This window comes from Ovis aries, chromosome 1 (assembly GCF_016772045.2).
Source record: "Ovis aries strain OAR_USU_Benz2616 breed Rambouillet chromosome 1, ARS-UI_Ramb_v3.0, whole genome shotgun sequence".
In the NCBI taxonomy this organism is placed as follows: Eukaryota; Metazoa; Chordata; class Mammalia; order Artiodactyla; family Bovidae; genus Ovis; species Ovis aries.
Genome location: NC_056054.1, coordinates 88,957,230 through 88,982,270, shown reverse-complemented (window position 1 = coordinate 88,982,270; position 25,041 = coordinate 88,957,230). Strand labels below are relative to the sequence as shown.

The 25,041-nt window shown below is 39.0% G+C and overlaps 1 protein-coding gene across 1 annotated transcript in view; it reads left to right on the top strand.

Annotated features, from left to right (window-relative positions):
* TMIGD3 (transmembrane and immunoglobulin domain containing 3) overlaps positions 1-25,041 on the top strand; it is an 88,286-nt gene that overhangs the window by 8,349 nt on the left and 54,896 nt on the right. The window contains 1 exon segment of the mRNA NM_001302773.2: positions 14,148-14,267. The gene's annotated coding sequence lies outside the window, so the exon portion shown is untranslated.

Sequence of the window (25,041 nt, the reverse complement as noted above, 5' to 3'; positions counted from 1 at the left end):
TGAATACGGAGGCAAACATTTTAGCCTTTGCTACTAAGGCAAGGGATAACAGTTGGGCAAACAGTAGATTAATCAAATACCTGGAAAGGAAAGGATAGGGAATGAGATGCATTTAGAGAATAAGGGCTTTGAAAAGTTCTAACACAATTCTGTAAATCTACAAAGCTGTTCTCATGCTCAAGAAAGACCAAAGAAGTTCTTGAGGTCTGACCTCTAGTTGGTCTGAACAAGCAGGAAGTGAAGGCCAAGGCACAGTTGTTAATTGCCTTACTGAATATTGAAGGCATGCCCCAATAAGCACACAGAATCTCTGTGCAAAGACAAGGAGTACTTTTGGTGCTGGTGTTCCAGGTGTTCAAGAAAATTTCTGTGCAATAATTAACTGTCTACTAAATTAACGGATCAGAAATTGCAGTGGCTGCTCATGATGAAGAATACAGCCTTCACAAAACTGGTTCAGAGAAGTCAATTAAGAAACAGTGGTGGAGGGCGGTCCTAAGATGGCGGAGGAATAGGACAGGGAGACCACTTTCTCCCCCACAAATTCATCAAAAGAACATTTAAACACTGAGTAAATGCCACAAAAAAACTTCTGAATGCCAGCAGAGGACATCAGGCACCCAGAAAAGCAGCTCGTTGTCTTTGAAAAGAGGTAGGAAAAAACATAAAAGACAAAAAAAGAGACAAAAGAGGTAGGGAGGGAACTCCGTCCCGGGAAGGGAGTCTTAAAAGAGAGAAGTTTCCAAACACCAGGAAACACTCTCACTGCCGAGTCTGTTTCGAGCCTTGGAAGCACAGAGGGCAACATAACAGGGAGTAAAAATAAATAAATAATTAAAACCCACAGATTATGAGCCCAACGGTAACTCCCCCAGCGGAAAAGCAGCGCAGACGCCTGCATCCGCCGCTAGCAAGTGGGGCCTGGGCAGGGAGACTTGGGCTGCATTGCTTTTTAAAGATTGGGCCCAAATGCCCCAAAGATAACCAGAGTGAACTAACTTGGGCTAGCAAACCAGACTGTGGGGTAGCTACCATGCAAAAAGCTCTAATATAAGACACCACCAGGACCACGCACAGAACAAAGGACAGAACAGAATTAGCCGGCTGCAGACCATCCCCCTCCGGTGACAGGCAGCCAGAGCTGGAAGGGCCGGAAGGGGGCAATCACAGCCCCAGAGAGACATTACCTACCACACTGCAAGCAGGCTTCTTTGCTAACTAAGACTTCTTGGGGTTCTGGACAGTCATCATCTGCCTGAGAAGGTGCGCCAGTTGTACACCCAGAAAACCAAGCAGCAGGGACGGGAGCGGCGATAAGTCACAGCAACCGCACTCGCCAAACACCTGAGCTACTCGGATCTGGGAAGGGCACAAAACTCAGGCCCAACTGAGTTTGTGCCTCTGAGGACTACCCGAGTGCCTGAGCATGAGCGGCCTGGGAGGTGCATGTAGCCCAGGGCTGGCCTTGGTCGGTTCTCGGCGGAGCAACCTAGAGCCTGAGCTGTGTGCGCTGTGAGCAGGGGCAGGCCCAGTATGCTGAGACACTGCGAGCACACGCCAGTGATATTTGTTTGCAGCGTCTTTCCCTCCCCACAGTGTGACTGAACAAGTGAGCCTAAAAAAAGTGTCCACCACCGCCCCCCTTGTGTCAGGGTGGAAATCAGACACTGAAGAGACCAGCAAACAGAAGCAGCTAAAACAGAGGGAACCGCCTTGGAAGTGACAGGTGCAATAGATTAAAACCCTGTCATTAGTACTGACTACATAGGAAGGGGCCTATAGATCTTGAGAAATATAAGCCGGACCAAGGAACTATCTGAAAATGAACTGACCCCACACTGCCCACAACACCAGAGAAAGTCCTAGATATATCTTTACTATTTTTACGATCATTCTTCTTTTTTTTTTAACTTTTTAAAAATTTTAAGTCCTCTATTACTCCTTTAATTTTCATTTTTATAACTTACTATTACCTTTCAAAAAAGACCCTATTTTTAAAGCACACTTCATATATATATATATTTTAAAAATAATTCTTGTGACTTTGTCTTTCTTCTTCTTCTTTTCTTTAATATTGTATTTTTGAAAATCCAACCTTTACTCTAGATTTTTAATCTTTGCTTTTTGATATTTGTTATCAATTTTGTACCTTCAAAAACCAAATCTTCAGTACCCATTTTTACTTGAGGGCGAGATTACTAGCTTGACTGCTCTCTCCTCCTTTGGACTCTCCTTTTTTTCCACCAGGTCGCCTCTGTCTCCTCCCTCCCTCTTCTCTTCTCTACCCAACTCTGTGAATCTCTGTGTGTTCCAGACAGTGGAGAACACTTAAGGAACTGATTACTGGCTGGATCTGTCTCTCTTCTTTTCATTTACCCCTCTTATCCTCCTGGCCACCTCTGTTTCCTTCCTCCCTCTTCTCTTCTCTGTATAACTCCGTGAACATCTCTGAGTGGTCCAGACTGTGGAGTGCACATAAGGAAGTGATTACTGGCTAGCTTGCTCTCTCCTCTTTTGATTCCACCTCATCTCATTCTGGTCACCTCTAACTCCCTCCTCCCTCTTCTCTTCACCATGTAACTCTGCGAACCTATCTGGGTGTCCCTCACTGTGGAGAAACTTTTCATCTTTAACCTAGATGTTTTATCACTGGTGCTGTATAGAAGGAGAAGTCTTAAGACTACTGTAAAATAAGACTGAAAACCAGAAGCAGGAGGCTTAAGTCCAAATCCTGAGAACATCAGAGAACTCCTGACTCTAGGGAACATTAATTGATAGGAGCTCATCAAACGCCTCCATACCTACACTGAAACCAAGCACCACCCAAGGGCCAACAAGTTCCAGAGCAAGACATACCACGCAAATTCTCCAGCAACACAGGAACACAGCCTTGAGCTTCAATATACAGGCTCCCCAAAGTTACTCCAAAACCACTGACATCTCATAACTCAGTACTGGACATTTCATTGCACTCCAGAGAGAAGAAATCCAGCTCCACCCACCAGAACACCGGCACAAGCTTCCCTAACCAAGAAACCTTGGCAAGCCCCAACCACAGCGAGGAAAATCCACAATAAGGAGAACTCCACAAACTGCCAGAATACAGAAAGGCCACCCCAAACGCAGCAATATGAACAAGATGAAGAGACAGAGGAATACCCAGCAGGTAAAGGAACAGGATAAATGCCCATCAAACCAAACAAAAGAGGAAGAGATAGGGAATCTACCTGATAAAGAATTCTGAATAACGATAGTGAAAATGACCCAAAATCTTGAAATAAAAATGGACTTACAGATAAATAGCCTAGAGACAAGGATTGAGAAGATGCAAGAAAGGTTTAACAAGGACCTACTACTACTACTACTACTACTACTAAGTTACTTCAGTCGTGTCCGACTCTGTGCGACCCCATAGATGGCAGCCCACCAGGCTCCCCCATTCCTGGGATTCTCCAGGCAAGAACACTGGAATGGGAACAAGGACCTAGAAGAAATAAAAAAGAGTCAGCATATAATGAATAATGCAATAAATGAGATCAAAAACACTCTGGAGGCAACAAATAGTAAAATAATGGAGGCAGAAGATAGGATTAGTGAAGTAGAAGATAGAATGGTAGAAATAAATGAATCAGAGAGGAAAAAAGAAAAACGAATTAAAAGAAATGAGGACAATCTTAGAGACCTCCAGGACAATATGAAACGCTCCAATATTTGAATTATAGGAATCCCAGAAGAAGAAGACAAAAAGAAAGACCATAATAAAATACTTGAGGAGATAATAGTTGAAAACTTCCCTAAAATGGGTAAGGAAATAATCACCCAAGTCCAAGAAACCCAGAGAGTCCCAAACAGGATAAACTCAAGGTGAAACACCCCAAGACACATATTAATCAAATTAACAAAGATCAAACACTAAGAACAAATATTAAAAGCAGCAAGGGAAAAACAACAAATAACACACAAGGGGATTCCCATAAGGATAACAGCTGATCTTTCAATAGAAACTCTTCAGGCCAGGCGGGAATGGCAAGACATACTTAAAGTGATGAAACAAAATAACCTACAGCCCAGATTACTGTACCCAGCAAGGATGTCATTCAAATATGAAGGAGAAATCCAAAGCTTTACAGACAAGCAAAAGCTGAGAGAATTCAGCACCACCAAACTAGCTCTCCAACAAATGCTAAAGGACATTCTCTAGACAGGAAACACAGAAAGGGTGTGTAAACCAGAACCCAAAACAATAAAGTAAATGGCAACATATCATACTTATCAATAATTACCTTAAGTGTAAATGGGTTGAACGCCCCAACCAAAATACAAAGACTGGATGAATGGATACAAAAACAAGACCCTTATATATGTTGTCTACAAGAGACCCACCTCAAAACACAGGACACATACAGACTGAAAATGAAGGGCTGGAAAAATATATTCCATGCAAATAGAGACCAAAAGAAAGCAGGAGTAGCAATACTCATATCAGATAAAATAGACTTTAAAACAAAGGCTGTGAAAAGAGACAAAGAAGGACATTACATAATGATCAGAGGATCAATCCAAGGAGAAGATATAACAATTATAAGTATATATGCACCCAACATAGGAGCACTGCAATATGTAAGACAAATGCTAACAAGTATGAAAGGGGAAATTAACAATAACACAATAATAGTGAGAGACTTTAATACCCCACTCACATCTATGGATAGATCAACTAAACAGAAAACTAACAAAGAAACACAAACTTCAAATGATATAATAGACCAGTTAGATCTAATTGATATCTATAGGACATTTCACTCCAAAACAATGAATTTCATCTTTTTCTCAAGTGCTCACGGAACCTTCTCCAGGATAGATCACATCCTGGGCCATAAATCTAGCCTTGGTAAATTCAAAAAAAATTGGAATCATTCCAAGCATCTTTTCTGACCATAATGCAGTAAGATTAGATCTCAATTACAGGAGAAAAAACTATTAAAAATTCCAACATATGGAGGCTGAACAACACGCTTCTGAATAACCAACAAATCACAGAAGAAATCAAAAAGAAATCAAAATATGCATAGAAATGAATGAAAATGAAAACACAACAACCCAAAACCTGTGGGACACTGTAAAAGCAGTGCTAAGGGGAAAGTTCATAGCAATACAGGCATACTTCAAGAAATAAGAAAAAAGTCAAATAAATAACCTAACTCTACACCTAAAGCAACTAGAAAAGGAAGAAATGGAGAACCCCAGGGTTAGTAGAAGGAAAGAAATCTTAAAAATTAGGCCAGAAATAAATGCAAAAGAAACAAAAGAGACCATAGCAAAAGTCAACAAAGCCAAAAGCTGGTTCTTTGAAAAGATAAATAAAATTGACAGACCATTTGCCAGACTCATCAAGAAACAAAGGGAGAAAAATCAAATCAATAAAATTAGAAATGAAAATGGAGAGATCACAACAGACAGCACAGAAATACAAAGGATCATGAGACTACTATCAGCAATTATATGCCAATAAAATGGACAACTTGGGAGAAATGGACAAATTCTTAGAAAAGTACAACTTTCCAAAACTGAACCAGGAAGAAATAGAAAATCTTAACAGACCCATCTCAAGCACAGAAATTGAAACTGTAATCAGAAATCTTCCAGAAAACAAAAGCCCAGGTCCAGAGAGCTTCACAGCTGAATTCTACCAAAAATTTAGAGAAGAGCTAACACCTATCCTACTCAAACTCTTCCAGAAAATTGCAGAGGAAGGTAAATTTCCAAACTCATTCTATGAGGCCACCATCACCCTAATACCAAAACCTGACAAAGATGCCACACAAAAAAAGAAAACTACAGGCCAATATCACTGATGAACATAGATGCAAAAATCCTTAACAAAATCCTAGCAATCAAAATCCAACAACACATTAAAAAGATCATACACCATGACCAAGTGGGCTTTATCCCAGGGATGCAAGGATTCTTCAATATCCACAAATCAACCAATGTAATTCACCACATTAAACAATTGAAAAATAAAAGCCATATGATTATCTCAATAGATGCAGAGAAAACCTTTGACAAAATCCAACAGGCATTTATGATAAAAACTCTCCAGAAAGCAGGAATAGAAGGAACATACCTCAACATAATAAAAGCTGTATATAACAAACCCATAGCAAACATTATCCTCATTGGCGAAAAATTGAAAGCATTTCCCCTTAAGTCAGGAACAAGACAAGGGTGCCCACTTTCACCACTGCTATTCAACATAGTTCTGGACATTTTGGCCACAGCAATCAGAGCAGAAAAAGAAATAAAAGGAATCCAAATTGGAAAGAAGAAGTAAAACTCTCAGTGTTTGCAGATGACATGATCCTCTACATAGAAAACCCTAAAGACTCCACCAGAAAATTACTAGAGCTAATCAATGAATATAGTAAAGTTGCAGGATATAAAATCAACACACAGAAATCCCTTGCATTCCTATACACTAATAATGAGAAAGTAGAAAAAGAAATTAAGGAAACAATTCCATTCACCATTGCAACAAAAAGAATAAAATACTTAGGAATATATCTACCTAAAGAAACTAAAGACCTATATATAGAAAAATATAAAACACTGATGAAAGAAATCAAAGAGGACACTAATAGATGGAGAAATATACCATGTTCATGGATCAGAAGAATCAATATAGTGAAAATGAGTATACTACCCAAAGCAATCTACAGATTCAATGCAATCTCTATCAAGCTACCAGTGGTATTTTTCACAGAGCTAGAACAAATAATTTCACAATTTGTATGGAAATACAAAAAACCTCGAATAGCCAAAGCAATCTTGAGAAAGAAGAATGGAACTGGAGGAATCAACTTGCCTGACTTCAGGCTCTACTACAAAGCCACAGTCATCAAGACAGTATGGTACTGGCACAAAGACAGAGATATAGATCAATGGAACAAAATAGAAAGCCCAGAGATAAATCCACACACCTATGGACACCTTATCTTTGACAAAGGAGCCAAGAATATACAATGGATTAAAGACAATCTCTTTAACAAGTGGTGCTGGGAAAACTGGTCAACCACTTGTAAAAGAATGAAACTAGAACACTTTCTAACACCATACACAAAAATAAACTCAAAATGGATTAAAGATCTAAATTTAAGACCAGAAACTGTAAAACTCCTAGAGGAGAACATAGGCAAAACACTCTCCAACATAAATCACAGCAAGATCCTCTATGGCCTACCTCCCAGAATACCAGAAATAAAAGCAAAAATAAACAAATGGGATCTAACTAAAATTAAAAGCTTTTGCACAACAAAGGAAACTATAAGCAAGGTGAAAAGACAGCCTTCAGAATGTGAGAAAATAATAGCAAATGAAGCAACTGACAAACAACTAATCTCAAAAATATACAAGAAACTCCTGCAGCTCAATTCCAGAAAAATAAATAACCCAATCAAAAAATGGGCCAAAGAACTAAACAGACATTTCTCCAAAGAAGACATACAGATGGCTAACAAACACATGAAAAGATGCTCAACATCACTCATTATCAGAGAAATGCAAATCAAAACCACAATGAGGTACCATTTCACACCAGTCAGAATGGCTGCAATCCAAAAGTCTACAAGCAATAAATGCTGGAGAGGGTGTGGAAAAAAGGGAACCCTCTTACACCGTTGGTGGAAATGCAAACTAGTACAGCCACTATGGAGAACTGTGGAGATTCCTTAAAAAACTGCAAGTAGAACTGCCTTATGACCCAGCAATCCCACTGCTGGGCATACGCACTGAGGAAACCAGAATTGAAAGAGACACGTGTACCCCAATGTTTATCGTAGTACTGTTTATAATAGCCAGGACATGGAAGCAACCTAGATGTCCATCAGCAGATGAATGGATAAGAAAGCTGTGGTACATATACACAATGGAGTATTACTCAGCCGTTAAAAAGAATACATTTGAATCAGGTCTAATGAGATGGATGAAACTGGAATCGATTATACAGAGTGAAGAAGCCAGAAAGAAAAACACCAATACAGTATACTAACACATATATATGGAACTTAGAAAGATGGTAACAATAACCCTGTATGCGAGACAGCAAAAGAGACACAGATGTATAGAACAGTCTTTTGGACTCTGTGGGAGTGGGAGAGGGCGAAGGTGGGATGATTTGGGAGAATGGCATTGAAACATGTATAATATCATGTAAGAAACACAAATCACCAGTCTAGGTTCGATGCAGGATACAGGATGCTTGGGGCTGGTGCACTGGGATGACCCAGAGAGATGGTATGGAGATCCCATACTATCTCTCTGGGAGGGGGGGTTCAGGAGTGGGAACACGTGTACACCCGCGGTAGATTCATGTTGATGTATGGCAAAACCAATACAGTATTGTAAAGTAAAATAAAGTAAAATGAAAGGGGGGGGGTGGAAAAGAAAGAAACAATGGCTATAGCAACAAAGCCTGTGGAGGGAGTAGACTCTGTTTTTAGAGTTGCCAAACTGTAACACCCCAAATTTCCAGTTTTCAATAAAAAATTATAAGGCATGCCCTGAAACAAAAGATTATGGCCCATTCATAGGAAAAAAATAATCTATAGAAAGTGTTCCTGAGGAAGCCCCAGGTATTAGACTTCCTAGTCAAAAACTTGACATTAGTCATTTTAATATGCTGAAAGAGCTAAAGGAAACCATATCTAAAGCATTAAACATGAGTATGAAAACAATGCCTCATCAAATATCAATAAAGAGGTAGACATAAAGATAAACCAAACAGAAATTCTGAAGTTGAAGAGTACAATAACTTAAATGAAAAGTCACTAACAGGGCTCAGCAAACAGGTCTGAGGAAGCAGAAGAAAGAATCAATAACTTGAAGACAGGTCACTGAAATTATATAGAATCAGGAACAGAAAGAAGAAAGAATAAAGAAAAATGGCAGCACCTAGGATATTTGTGTGACACCATTAAGTGACCTAACACATGTATAATGGGAAATTCCAGAAGGGAAGGAGAGAAAAGAGCAGAAAAAATGATTGAAGAAATAATATCCAAAATTTCTCAGATTTTCTGAAAAAATATGAATGTGTACTTCCACAGAGCTCAATGAACTTCATGAAGATAAAGAGGTTCACACTGAGATAAATCACAATCTTTTTGTCTTGAGCATTCAAGACAAAAGGATACTCTTGGAAGCAACAAGAAGAAATTTGCCATTTTAAACTAATTTCTCATCAGAAAACATGGAGATCAGAAGCTGGCAGGGAGATATATTTAAGTGCTGAGGAAAAAATTTGTCAACCCAAAATTTCACATTCAGCAGAAATATCCTTCAGAAATGGAGGAGAAATCAAGATATTCTCAGATAAACAAAAACTGAGGGAGTTTGTTTCTAGCAAAGCTGCCCAACAAGAGATGCTAAAGGCAATCGTTTAGACAAAAATGAAAGGATACTAGACTGTAATTCAAATCCATTGGTAATGGTAACACATGGATGAATACAAAAGACAGTATTAAGAGATTTTTACTCCTTTTTTTTCCTTTCTGATTTAAAAGATTAATATAACAATAATTATAAGTCCATATTGATGGGCAAGCAATGTATAAGGATGTAATTTGTGACAATGACAGAATAAAGTGAGGGAGAGACTGAGATATATGAAGTAAAATTCTGTATAATATTGAAATTGATTGATACACTAAACTCTCAATTAGAAGAGAGATTGGCAGAATGGCAATTCCACACAAACAGTAATCATAAGAGAGCTGGAGTAGCTGTTCTCATATCAAACAAATATATGAGACTTTAGGACAAAAATTGTCACCAGAGACAAAGGATATTTTATAATGACAAAGGGATCAACCCTTTAATGAGATACAAGAGTTATAAACACATAAGCATTTAACAATAGAACTGAGATAAGCTCACAGAATTGATGAGAGAAATAGACAATTCTATAGTAATAGCTGGAAACTTTAATATCCCACTTTCAATAATGTATAAAACAAAAAGACTAAAGTCCCTCAAAGATGTAAAAAACTTTACAACACTATAAACCAACTATACCTAGCAGATACCTATAGAACACTACCTAATAACAGCAGAATCAACATTCTTCTTAAGTGCACAAGGAACATTCTCTATATTAGACTATATGCTAGGCAAATTCCAATAGATTTTAAAAGATTGCAATCATACAAAATATGCTCTCTTACCACAATAAAGAGAAATTAGAAATCAAAAACAGAAGCAAATCTAGATAACTGATGAAAACTTGAAAATGTACTCAATCAATGGGTGAAAGAAGAAATCACAAGGGAAATTAGAAAATACTTTGAGACAAATGAAAATAAAAACACAACATAGTAAAACTTATGGGATATAGAGAATGTTAGAGAAATGCTCAGAGGGAAATTCATGTTGTAAAAACCTTACCTTCAGTAAGAAAGAAGAAAGACCTCAAGTTAGTAACAATCTTCCATCTTAGGAAATTAGAGAAGAGCAAACTAAGCCTAAATCAAGAAGAAGGAAGGAAATAATAAAGATCAGAGTGGAAATAAATAAAATAGAGAATAGAAAAAAAATGAAAGAGGAAATCAACAAAACCAAAAGTTCATATTAAAAAGAGTAAGAAAATTGCAAACCTTTATCTAGACTAACCAGAAAAATAGGGAGAAGGCTCAAATTACTAAAATCAGGAATAAAAATAAGCACCTTATCACTGACCTTAGAGATATGAGAATTATAAGAGAATTCTATGAACAACTGTATGCCAACAAATTAGACAACCTAGGTGAAATGGAGAAATTTATAGAAGCATGTCAACTACCAAAACTGACTGAAGAAGAAATGGAAAATCTGAACAGATCTGTAAAAAGTAGAGATTGAGTCAGTAATCAAAAAACTTCCAACAAAGAAACACATAGTATCAGACAGCTTCACTAGTTACTTCTATCAAGTGCTTAAAGAATTAGCACCAATCCAACACAGATACTTCGAAAAAAATAAAGTGCAGCAATACTTCCTAACTTGTTCAAGAGGACAGTATTACCATGATATCAAAACCAGACGAAAACATCAGAAGAAAAAACTGCATATCATTATTCCTTTCAAACATAGATGTAAAAATTCTCAATTGAATACAGAAAACTGAACTCAACAGCATATGACAATATTATAAAACATGACCAAGTAGGATTTATCCCAGAAATGAAAAATTGGTTTAATATATAAAAATCAATGCAGTAAAAAAAGATAATTTTAATAAACATAGAAAAAATATTTGACAAAATCCAATAATCTTTCACCATAATAACACTTAAGAAAATCAGAAATAGAAGGGAAATTCCTCAGTCCGATAAAGGTACCTATGAAAAATTCATAGCTAATATCAAACTTAAACGGTGAAAGGCTGAAATCTTTCCCCTTAAAATTGGGAAAAAAGACAAAAATGATCACCCTCAACACTGTATGGGAAGTTCTAGACAGGGCATTTAGGAACCAAAAGAAATAGAAGACATTGAATTTGGAAAGAAAGAAGTATTACTAAAACTATATTTATTCACAGCTGATATGATCTGGATACAATTTAAACATAAAAAACCCTTTAGGTTTTCTTTAAAATGTGCACATGTGCACACACACACGCAAGCATACACACATGCACACACACAATTAGAGCTCGTGAATGAGCAGCAAAGTTGAAAGGTATAAAATTAACATATAAAAACTTGTGTTTCTATACACTAACAATAAACAATCCAAAAATCAGATTAAGAAAACAATTTCATTTATAATGCCATCAGAAAGAATAAAACAATCAAGAATAAATCATTGTTAAGGTGGCATCATTCCACTTCAAACCCCTCATTTGCTAGTATGACTACTAGCAAAAAAGATAACTAAAACCAAAAAAATGGAAAATAAGTGTTAGTGAAGATGTAGAAAAACTGAATCTCTTGTGCACTGCTGGTGGGAATGTAAAACTGCTCAACAGTTATGGAAAATGATACAGTGGTTCCCCTCAAAATTAAAAAATAGAATTATCATATGATCCAGCTTCTGGGTATAGAGCCAAAGGAATTGTAAGTAGGAACTCAGATAGACATTGTATACCCATATTCATAGCATTATTCACAATAGCCCAAAGGTAAAAGCAACTCAAGTGCCCATTGACAGATAAACAGATTAACAGTGTATGGTATATACACACAATGGAATATTGTACGTATACATGTCTTTAAAAGGAAGAAATCCTGATACATTACAACAGGGTGAATTTTAAAGACATTATGCTGTGTGAAATAAGGCAGTCATGCAAGTGCAAATTCTATGGAGAAGGCAATGGCACCCCACTCCAGTACTCTTGCCTGGAAAATCCCATGGATGTAGTAGCCTGGTAGGTTGCAGTCCATGGGGTCGCTACGAGTCGGGCACGACTGAGTGACTTCACGTTCACATCACGTTCACGTCACTTGCTTGAGGTACCTAGAACAGTCAAATCCATAGAGTCTAAAAGTAGAATAGTGGTTGCCAGTGACTGAGGGGGAAGAAGAATGGGGAATTATTGTTTAGTGGATATGAAATTTCAGTTTTAGAAGGTGAGAAAAGTTCTGGAGATGGATAGTGGTGATGGTCAGTACAATAGAAATAAAGAAAATATGGTATATCCATATAATGGAACATTGTTCAGTCATAAAAAAGGAAATGAAATACTGCTTCAATGTGGATGAACCTTAAAAACAATGCTCAGTGAAAGAATTCATATACAGAAGGTCACATATTCTATCATTTCATTTATAGAAATGTTCAGAATTGTCAAATCCATGGAGACAGAACGTAGATTAGTAGTTTCCCCATTAGGGAGTGGTAGGGAGAAGAGGGTATTGAAAAGTATGGGGTTTCTTTTTAGGGAGATGGAAATGTTCTGGAATTAGTGGTAATGGTTATACAACATTGTGAATATACTGAAAATTACTGAGTTATACACTTGAAAACTCAAAAAATGAATTTTATGTCATGTCCATTTGATTGCAATTTTTTAGAAAGAATGAATCAAAGGTGAGTGAATCCTCTTCAGGTTTCAAGTCTGGGTAATTAAGAGAATAAATCTTTGATAGAGATGAATAAGTTAGAAAAGGAGATTTAGTTTTGAGGACAAACAGCAAATTTGACTTTAAACATGTTGGCTTTAAATTCGAGACTCAACTGTGGTTGGAGACTGCGACTTCTGAGAGATGTCTAATGAGAGTTCGGGGCCAGACATTAGATTAAGCAATCTTCAGCATAGGATGTTGTAGATGTTGAGAGAATAAAGCCCTCTCCAAGAAAAGGGCACTTCCCTTGCAGATCGTAGCCTACTTTATCTGTCTCTGTCTTTCTCTCTCTTTGAGGAGGCCAGATGCTTTAAAACAAACACAACCCCAGCAACTCCAAAAATGGCTCACTGTAAGTTAGCAAGATAAATACAGGGATAGGTTAATTCTATTTTAATATGAAGTTTTCCAATTTGTGCTACAACTTCTCCCTTGCTCTTCTTCAAGGTAGGGACTGGTCTTTCAAAGGAAAATTACTTTTAATTTCCTCAAAGCATTGACACATTGAGAAATGACTGTGCTGACATTTTGGGGGAACACTCTCCAGTGTGAGTTTGAAGTGGAAGAGTGATGTTATCCGATTATATTTCTGAGATCACTTCAGTTGCTGTGAGTTGAATGAATGGGAGACCGTAAACAGGGAGACCAGACACAGAATTTTTCCCTCTAAGCAGTGAATCTCCTCAGAAATGAAATTCTTCAGTTTTTCTTTCAAACTCAAGTTCTTCTCTGATTGTAATTTTAATGATATACATACACCTGAGGTCACACAGAACAACTTTAGTTTGCTCTTTTTTGGTTCATCAGTAAAAAATACCCATAAAAACTCCATTTCACAGTTGGGTTACCAAAAAATTCTTAACCCTCTGCTCTGTGTGTGTGTGTGTGTGTGTGTGTGTGTGTGTGTGTGTGTATGTATTTAGCAGAAAGAATTTCTTTAGAGTTGTTTCAGATATTATAATCCAACAGAAGAAATCTGCAAATAGACTTTTGATTTCAGTTTCCCAACACATTCCAAATTATACTTCTTATGTTTTCTTCTATCAGGAGGAAACTGAGTTTGTGAAGGAATAGACAGACATAGTTACTCATCTGGCACTTCAGCAGAGCTGGTTGCAGGTCTCCTAGAACAAGTGAAATAAACAGACATCTGCAAGTAATACTTTGGTAAGATACTGTGGGAGTCAATACTGTTGAATCAACACAGGTCTGGTTAGTTTTTCTGTGTGAGTGTTCAGAGAATTAGGGATTTCGAATGATGGTTTCAGAGATTCTAGAGACCAGGAAAATCTCTTCTGTTCTTTCATTATCCATAGTTACTGAAAAAGAAAACCATTCATAATAAATTTTGAATCTAGGAACTGGTCTTGATATGGTCAAACACTCCCAGTATTGTGAAGTCGAGCATAAGAGAAATGCTTCCTTCACACTGGAAACCACAGATGAAAGGACATTGATATGGCTGGGCTGCATGAAGTCTGCACTGCTTTAGATTAAATTCTCCCATGCCCAGGGGACTGTTCCCTAACTTCACTTCTCCCTTCAAACTCTCCATACTTCCTCTCTCAATGACTGTGCCTGGCACTTCATCAAATAAAGAGAGGCCACCAGGCAGCTCCCTGAGGCTGCTGCCTCTCCCTCAGCCTGGTTCTCTCCACTCCTATGGGAGGAAGGAGCCGCACAGCCACTTCCCCCGTACCTAACTCCTGCATCGTCCCCAGGTTAAACCAGTGTTTCGATGCAGGATACAGGATGCTTGGGGCTGGGGCACTGGGATGCCCCAGAGAGATGGTATAGGGAGAGAGGTGGGAGGGGGGTTCAGGATTGGGAACTCATGTACACCCGTGGCGGATTCATGTTGATGTATGGCAAAACCAATACAGTATTGTAAAGTAAAATTAAAAAAAAAAAAAAAAGAAAGAAAAAAGGGAATGCTGCAATGTTCACTATTGCACTAATCAGAACAGCCAACACATTGAAGCAAGCTAAATGTCCATCGACAGATGAATGGATGAAAAAGTTGTGAGATATATATATATATATATATATATATATACACATACACACAATGTAATACTACTCAGCCATAAAAAGAATGAGATAATGTCATTTGACAGCAACATGGGAGAAACTAGAGACTGTGAAAACAAAATATCATATGATATCACCTATATGTGAAATCTAAAATATGACACAAATGAAGGAGAAACAGACTCAGATATAGAAAACAAATTTGCGGTTGCAGAGGGAGGGGGAGGGATGGAAGTGGGGAGTTGAAATTAGCATAAGTAAACTATTATATGAGGACTTTCCTGGTGGCTCAGACGGTAAAGTGTCTGTCTACAATGCGGGAGACCTGGGTTCAATCCCTGGGTCGGGAAGATTCCCTGGAGAAGGAAATAGCAACCCAATTGAGTACTGTTGCCTGGAAAATCCCATGGACAGAGGAGCCTAGTAGGCTACTATACAACAGATAAACAACAAGGTCCTACTGTATAGCACCAGGAACTGTATTCAATATCCCATGATAAACCATAATGGAAAAGAATATGAAAAAAGTATATATACATATTATATACATATATAGCATATATATACATATATATACTATATATGTATATATACATACATATGTGTATAATTGAATCATTTTGCTGTACAGCAGAAATTAACACAGCATTATAAATCAACTATACTCCAATAAACTAGATTTAAAAATATAAAGACAGGAATGCTAACAGAATGACCATACTCTGGTAACTGTGTGCGTGCATGCTAAGTTGCTTCAGTCATATCCAACTCTTTGCGACCCTGTGGATTGTGTCCGCCAGGCTCCTCTGTCCATGGGATTCTCCAGGCAAGACTACTGAATTGGGTTGCTATGCCCTCCTCCAGGGGATCTTCCCCACCCAGGAAGGAACCCACGTCTCTTTATATCTCCTGCACTGGCAAGTGGATTCTATATCGCTAGCGCCACCTGGGAAGCCCTGCTCTGGGACTAGACTTCATAAAAATTCACATCTTGCTTCTCCCCATCAAGTGTTTCTTTTGAAGGCATTGGCCTTGTTCCTGTCTATTTCAAGTCTGACTTAACCAAATTCTCCAGCTCAGTTGACCCAGGTTTGCTGTAGTTGCTCCCAGCGTCTTGATGTATCCATTTCCTTGGCCTCTGTGAGGCTGTTCTTTTCTCGGAGTCTTACACCTCTTAGGCTCTTTCCTGGGTGCTCATCTCCCCAGCTCAGGGCAGCATCCAGTCCTGCAGGTGCTCCACCTCCTCCTGGATCTTCCTTCAGCTTTTTGACTGCTCAGTCAGGTGAGTGTTTAGAGCCACGACAAAGGGTGCCAGCTCCTCCTGAGCCCCCAGATAAGGGAAAATGTGCGTGAGCTCCATCAGTGCCTCCTGCACCATCCTTTCGTGCATCCAAGCATTATGTCTTCTGCTTCCCCTCCACCTTCCAGTGCTTGCACAACATGTCCCAGTGGGCTACCCTAACCAGAAACATGCAGGGAAGAGAGTTCTGGGAAATAGTTATTTCAACCAACTTAACAAATTACAAACTACCACAATCGCATTCCCAGTTATCAAATTTTTCTTTCAAATATTTCAAGTTCTAATTAAATTATATTACATTTTAATTAAAAAAATTTTTCTAATTAAATTATAGTTTATGTTTTTCTGTGTATGCAGTCTTAAGTAATGGTACCCTAGTCAGTAAATTCCTGAAACTGGGTACTTGGATGTCTTCGTCTCCATCCTCGTCACTGGTCATTCATCAGCTCTTGCTCACTCTTCAGGTCCTAAGTATGTTTCTAATGTGTCTGTTCTTCTTCAGCAGTTAACTAGCACTTCCCTAGTTCAAGCTTTCCTTATCTTTTGCCTTATTTCACTACCTAACCTCTCTCTCTGCCTTTCATTTTGTCCTGCTTAAAGCCATCCTCCTTTCTACAGTTGGAGGAAACTACCTCAGACTCAAATTGAAACACTTCAGGTATTCTCCCATTCATTACTCAAGTGTTATATTTGGTACTGGAGATAGGGAATATTGTGTAAGGTTATGAATAACTATTTTTTAGAAAAGAGATATGGCTGAGTTTAAATTTTTCTTTATTTATTTTTGGCTGCACTGGATCTTCACTGAGGCACAGAGGCTTTCTCTAGTTGCAGCGAGCAGGGCTACTCTTTTTTGTGGTGCATGGGCTTCTCGTTGTGGTGGCTTTTCTTGCTGCAGAGCATGGGCTCAGTAGTTTGGGTGCATGGGCTTAGCTGCCCCATGGCATGTGGAATCTTCCCGGACCAGGAATCAAACCCATGTCTCCTGCACTGGCAAGTGGATTCTTAACTATTAGACCACTATAGAAGTCCCTGAGTAGCTTTCTAGCTTTTCTGTGTTTCTAGGGGCTTTTTCTCAGGTAAAGGTTAAATAAAATTTACTATATTACCCACTTTTAGTATGAAGTTCAGTAATACACTTACATTGTTGTGAAACTCTTACCACCATCCATGTCCACATTTTTTTCATCTTTCCAAACTGAAACTCCATACCCATTCAACACCAACTCCCTGTTCCTTCCTCTGCCTACCTCCTGGCAACCGCCATTCTACTTTCTGTTTCTAAGAATTTGACTATTGATTACTCTCGGTGTTTCACATCAGTGAAACTATATAATATTTGTCTTTTTGTGACTGCCTATTTCATTCAGCAGAATATCCTCAAGGTTCAGCAAACTGCAGCATGTATCAGAATCTCCTTTTTAAGGGCTAAATACTATTCCATCGTATGCACACCATTTGTTGATGGACCTTTGGGTTGCTTCTATCTTTTGGCTAATGTAAGTAATGTTGCTATGAATATGAGTGTACAAATATTTGCCTGAATCTTTGCTTTCAGTTCTTTTGGGGGGATATACCCAGAAGTGGTAATTCTATTTTTAATCTTTTGAGGAATTATCATACTGTTTTTCACAATCCTAGAAGCGATACACAAGGGTTCTAATTTCTCTGTATCCTCACCAACATTTGCTATTTTCTGATTTCTTCATTTGTTTGCTTGTTTTGTTTTGGTAATAGCCATCTTACTGGATATGAAGTTGTATCTTACTTTGGTTTTGACTTGCATTTCCCTAACGATTAGTGGTGTTAAGCATCTTTTTATGTGCTTATTGGCCATTTGCATATCTTTCTGGAGAAATGTTTATTCAATTCAGTTTACTCATTTTTAAATTTGGTTGTTTGTTTTTACGTTGCTGAGTTGTAGGAATTCTTTATATATTTATGTATTAACCTCCAATCAGATATATAATTTGCAAAAATTTTCTCCAGTTTCATGGGTTGCCTTTTTACTCTGTTGACAGTGCCCTTTGATGCACAAAAGTTTTAAATTTGATGTAGTACAATTTAGGCATTTTTTACTTTATTGCCTATGCCTTTGTGTCATATTCAAGAAATCATTGCTAAATCCAATGCCATGAAGCTTTTCCCCTAGGTTTTCTTCTAAGAGTTTCATAGTTTTAGTTTTCATAGTTTTATGTCTAAATCTTTGATCCATTTTGAATTAATATTATAGTGTAAGGTAAGTGTGTGTGTGTGTTCAGTCATTCAGTCATGTCCGACTCTTTGTGGCCCCATGGATTGTAGCCTGCCAGGCTCCCCGTCCATGGAATTTTCCAGGCAAGAATACTGGCGTGGGTTGCCATTTCCTATTCCAGGGGATCTTTCTGACCCAGGGATCAAACCTGGGTCTCCTGCATCTCCTGCATTGGTAGGCAGATTGTCTACTAGTTTTTTCCATCACCATTTGCTAACAATATGGTCCTTTGTATTGAATGGTCTCCACAACCTTTCATTTGACCCTATATGTGAGGGTTTATTGCTAGACTTTCTGTTCCATCCCCTTGACCTGTATGTCTGTTTTTATGCCAGTACTTCAGTGTTTTGATACCTATAGCTTTGTATTAAGTTTAGAAATCAAGAAGTGTGACACCTCCAAAATTTTTTTTTCATGATTACTTTGTCTATTTGGAGTTTTTGTTCTTAGTGTTTTTTTAAAATAATGATTACTAATTTTAGTGACAATAAAACATTAGAAGATAAATTAAAAATACTGTTCAATCAAACAACACCCTATATAAACAAAACAAGACCCACCAATGGGTACCCATTATGTACTGAATAAAGTCTGAACTCTTTAACAGGGCATCCAAGGTTCTCCATATCTTCTCTTCTGTAAATTGTCCCTCCCTTTTGTCTCATCTCTGTCCCATCTTCCATTTTGTAGTTATTTTATAACTTCTCAATGAATGCCTAACTATGTGTGTGTCTTATCACAGCCCATTCTCTTTATACTGCTGTCCTCTGCTTATACTTGTTTCTCTGCCAAGAACACCCTTTCATGATTGCTAAGTGGCTTCAGTCGTGTCCGACCCTGTGCGACCCCATAGACAGCAGCCCACAAGGCACCCCCGTCCCTGGGATTTTCCAGGCAAGAGTACTGGAGTGGGTTATTGGCACCCCCTAATTCTTCCTTTAAGAATGTCAGCTTATATGTCATCTTCTCTAAGAAGTAATTCCCAGGCCCTCATGTTGGGTTATGATTCTCTCCTCTGAGTTCCAATGCCCTCTACCCACAGTGTTCTGTGTTGTTTGGTTAAGACATTGTGTTATATAGCAATTGTTTATAAGCTCTTCAAGCTCAGAGACCAGATCGTCTTCTTTTGTATAACTTCCAGTGGCTAAATACAATTTTTGGCACATAGATAACATCTGTTAAAATTAATTTAACAGAACTGAAGGGAATTTTGTGTCTTAAGGGCAAGGGTCTGTTGCTGAGAGTGGGATAGCACTGAAAGAGAGCCTCGCGTGGGAGGAACCCTTCAGCACTGGCCTTGAGGATCAGGCCCACTAGCTTGCAGAATATATGGACTCTGGCAAGGGAATTTGATTATCACATGACTTCTGTACCATAGACTGGGAAAATGTTCCTGTTGCCAAGTCATCATGCAGGGCATCTGTTTGAAAAGAATATAAATTTCAAGTCATTCCAAAGGCAAATAGGCAAAAATCCAATTCCTCTATGGTGTGGTAGTCCTTTGCTGGAGGAAAGCCAGAGGTCCTGGGAAGTTTTCTTTTTTTAATTCTCCAGTGCATTTGGATGAAAAAAAATGTTGTTTTTTTTTGAATTTTTAAAATTAAACTTCAGTTCTTTAACTCTTGAGAAGGTTTCTCCAAATGCATTTCAGTGACTGTAGATGCTGCAATTATTTTATAGATTGTTATTGTTGTTCAGTCACCAAGTTGCGTCCAGCTCTTTGTGGCTTCATGGACTGCAGCACGCCAGGCTTCCCTGTCCTTCACTGTCTCTTGGAGTTTGCTCAAACTCATGTCCTTTGAGTTGGACCATCTTGTGCTTTGTCGCCTCCTTCTCCTCCTGCCTTCAATCTTTCCCAGCATCAGAGTCTTTTCAAATGAGATGGCTCTTCACACAGGGCGGCCAAAGTAGTGGAGCTTCAGCTTCACCATTATTTTGTAGATAGTATAGTTCCAAACTCAAAGAAGATGCAGTGAGCTTGGTTCCTGGGATCAGAAATGAGCCAGGGCATTTAGAACAAATATGAAGTAGTAGTAGGTGCTGCAGGGCCAGGTGCTGGGAGCAGGCTGACCCAGCAGTCCCAGGGACAGAAAGACATCCTCACTGAGAACCTCCTTCTCACAGCCTCCTTAGAGTCAGTCGCGCACAGACGTGAGGTGGATCCAAACAATGAGCCTGGTAATGGAAAGACCTTGCAATTTCTGTAGATGCATGAAGGGTGTAAGTAATGAACTTCCCAACTCGAATCCTCCTTCTGTATTTGGTCAACCTGACAGCAAGGAGTTGCTTAGGTACTGCTTGGTTTTCTGCACAGCATCTTGTCCATAATATGTATTTGATAATGTCTGATACAAGAACTATTCGAGAAGAACAAATTAAATTTTCCAGTGACCTTGCTCTAGTCTTCTGCTTATCATGGGAAGTGTATTTTTAATGGCTGGCATCATCCATGGTATCATCCCGATATGCTAAATTTTCTGATTCAATCATTTTCTTAAACACTGTGAAAGGATTTCCTTGGTGGCACAGTGGATAAGAATGCACTTGCAAATGCTGGAGACACCCATTCCATACCTGGTCCGGGAAGATCCCACATACCACAGAGCAACTAAATCCATGTGCCACAACTACAGAGCCCGATCTCTAGAGCCCCAGAGTCACAACTACCAAGCCCATGCACTGCAACTACAGAGGCCTGTGTGCCTAGAGCCTGTGCTCTGCAACAGGAGAACCAGCACAAGCAGAAGCCCGTGCCTTTAGGACAAACTGTGAAGTAATAGTAGACTACCACAGTGAAGAGTAGCCCTCGCTCGTGACAACTAGAGAGAGCCCATACACAGCAATGAAGACCCAGTGCAGCCAAAAATAAAAATAAACTTTAAAAAGTTGTGAAAATGCTGTATGAACTGACCAACAGCAAACAAGTCATTGATGATTTTAAATGCTTAGGTATTTAAGGAAAGTAAAGAAAATAGTAAGAGGGCCATTCTGGTAGTAAGGGCATGGGGATAACATCTTGAATAATAAACACCCTCTTGAGTAAATATATAGCTATTAAAGGGGCTCAGTGAAAAAGACCACATCTATTCTCATCCAAGTTATCATACCCCTCATGTTGTCTCATGTTGCTAACTGTATTGTTTTACTTTTTCTTAAAATGTATTAATTTCAAATTAAATATGTTTTTCTTAGACTTGATGAAGAGAGATTGTTTCCTTTGGAAACATAATATTTTTATTCTTTAGCATTAATGAGTGAGTTCAGACTCCCATCTTTTTAATTCTTTAAAATAATGTGTCAGAAAGGGAACCTTCCCCTTGAAAGGAGAACTCTCCTATGTCCCAAAACAGCTTGTCCTGGGAACAGTTTTAAAAATGCTGTTGAACCTTGAGCCTCTTTGGCCCAGGTTCCCCCAAAAGGGAAGTTTCCCTTTAAACAATAATACTCTTATGAACATAGTTTTGATGTCATAATTGCCATTTACATCCCTGCCTGAATCACTGGGTGTTGAGCTCTGACGTCAGGTTACCTTCAAGTACTCAGCAAGTCTTCACTGAGCACCTGCAGCGAACTCAGTGCTGCTCTAGGAGCTATTCATTCATTGTATTCACGGCATTTATTGAGCGCCTTTGTTCTGCTGGACACTGGAACCAGGATATCAAAAGGATGAGCCCTGTGTTCAAAGAGCCCAGAGTCCAGGTAAGGAGATAGCTGAGGAATAAATAACCATGCAGCAATCTGAGTGGTCTTGTACTAGAGGTGAGTGCCCAGGGAGGTCTAAGAGGGAGTGATTGCTGTGATGCTTCGGAAGAGGAACTTTTCAGAGAGCAGATGATACTTGACCCCAGGTCTGGAACAAAGAGTGAAATTTTGCTAAAGAAAATAAGAGTTAGGCGAGAATGAAGGGGAAATAAATTTGGGTAGATAAGGTGATTGTAGGAAGATTTGAAAACCAGGGGGGAGAATTTGGACGAGAATTGATTGACAATAGGAAGCAAGCAACTGTAGGTTGAGGAGCAGAAAGATGAGTTAACAAGTGACTGTTTAAGGAAAATTTGGAAAATTCATCAGACTTGATGTTCTGGAGACAGAGGGTGGCCTGGTGGTAGCCGGGTAGTTCTTGCAAATTGGAAGGTGGAAAAACCTGGATTGGGGTGATAACAGAAGGAACAGAGAGAAAAAGAAGGTATCCCAGTGGAAAGGGACAGTGCTGGGCTCAAGGCAGGAGATGGCAAATGTCCACTGAAACAAAGATGGAGTATTTAATGAATAACTATGACTCTAAAAATTTGAACCAAAGGGACAAAAAGAGTGATTTATTATTTTATTGACAGGAAAGAGAGAGAGAGGAAGTGAATTTAAAGAAAAGGAGATTTTAAAAAATTTATTTATTTTTTAATTGAAAGATAATTGCTTTGCAGAATTTTTTTGTTTTCTGTAAAACCATTAACTCCTGCAGGGTAAACTTTTGCCTCCTCCTGAGCACAGGACTCAGTATGTAACAATTTACCAATAAGTGTTGATGGGAAGTTAGTAATGCAAGTAAATGGGGGGCATGAGGGCGTGGCTTTCAGCATCTCCCGTGTCCTAAGATGGCTTGTCTGGGAGCTACTGCTCAAAGTGCTGCCCGGGTTGTAAACCTCTTTGGCCTCAGTTTCCTCCTCTGAAGAACGTGGGAATTGATTGGTAGCTAGCTAACACCCTTCCAGCGTTAAGAATCAGTGACTGTTCTTTTGCTGGTATCTTTTTTCTGAGAAAGCAATTGAAAAAATGAACCCCAGCTCATTAGATCCATCCCTTCTCTCTGAAGTGAGCAGAGGAAACTAGTGTAAGAGGTACAGAATCGAAAGGGCCAGCGAGCTGAAGGGCTGTTTCTCACTGTTTGAAGGATCCCATTGCCAAAAATGGAAGTGGCGTTTCGAGTGTGTTTTTGCCATGTCCCCTGGACTTAAATGGAACTAAATTCTCTTGCAAAGATGGAAAGGAGAGGGGAGAAAAGGAGGGGGTGCCTGGGCCGGGAGCTGGCTGCTAAGCTATGCACTGGAGGTCCAAGTTCAAAAATGCTTGCAGGAAAGCTCCAGTTCAATTTTTTTCTCCGTACACAATGACACTGTTGTGTGTCCAGAAGCTGGGAGGAGGCAGCTGGGTTTCTAGAGCTCAGTGGCCAGCATCCTTTTTTATTCTGTTTTGGTTCTCCTCTTTTGAAGACACCCCACAGGACACGTTGGTCTGGAGAGAAAAATGCTAGTCAGTCCCATATCCTAAAGTTTAGAAAACAAGAAACATATCCTGAGCGGGATTTGCCAGCTCTCATTAGCATGAGGCTTCAGTGAATATGTGAATAATGACTTTCAGTAAAACAAGGAACATGAAACACTCTACATTCACCTGAACATGAGGTCACCTCTGATGACTGCTTTAGGTGGGTAAGCGCCTGCAATGCTGGGTCCTTTTGCTGTGTTAGCTTAATTTTGTAAACTACCCTGTACAGGAATGTGTTGAATAAATGCCCATCTGATTTCAAAAGTCCAGAGGTATTTCTGTGCCTACTGCTTTATAGGATCTAATCAGATGTTTCCTGAAATGGGATCTGACCCTTTCTTTGGGAAAAAAATTCTAAAATGATAAACTATTTCTTCTGCTAAACCTTTGTAGTTTTTATGTGATTTCTCTTCAAATAGATGGACTTTAAGGAATTCACACTATAGGAAACTGGGGCTTAGAGATGAGGGTAGAAGAATACATTGACACATAGGATAAGAGTTGACATTCCATGCTGTGCCTGGCACTGGTGTGAGTCTTTACCAATTTAATTCATTTAATCCTTGACGTGACTCTTTAAAATAGGTATTATTATCTTTGTCACTTTTAAAAATGAGGAAGCCATGGCACAGAAAAGTTAAATCATGAAGCTGATAGGTAACTGAGCCAGGCTCCCAAATGCAGTCCTTAGAGCTGGGCGTGAAAATGAAAGTCGCTCGGTCGTGTCTGACTCTGTGACCCCAGTCCATGGAATTCTCCAGGCCAGAATACTGGAGTGAGTAGCCTTTCCCTTCTCCAAGGGAATCTTCCCAGCCCAGGGATCGAACCCAGGTCTCCCACATTGCAGGCGGATTCTTTACCAACTGAGCCACGAGGGAAGCCCCCTTAGAGCTGGACATTATACTAATTTCCTGTGAGCAGCGTGTTTCCCTCATGTACATGCCTCTTGGTTTCCTGACAGCTATGTTGTGTTTTTGTTCTAGCTACAGGACTAGACGACTCATTGTCTGTATACTCTGGTTCCCCAACATAAGATGAGCAGAAAATCATGGGAGAATAAATAGGGGTGGAGAGGAAGGGAAGAAGTCATGATA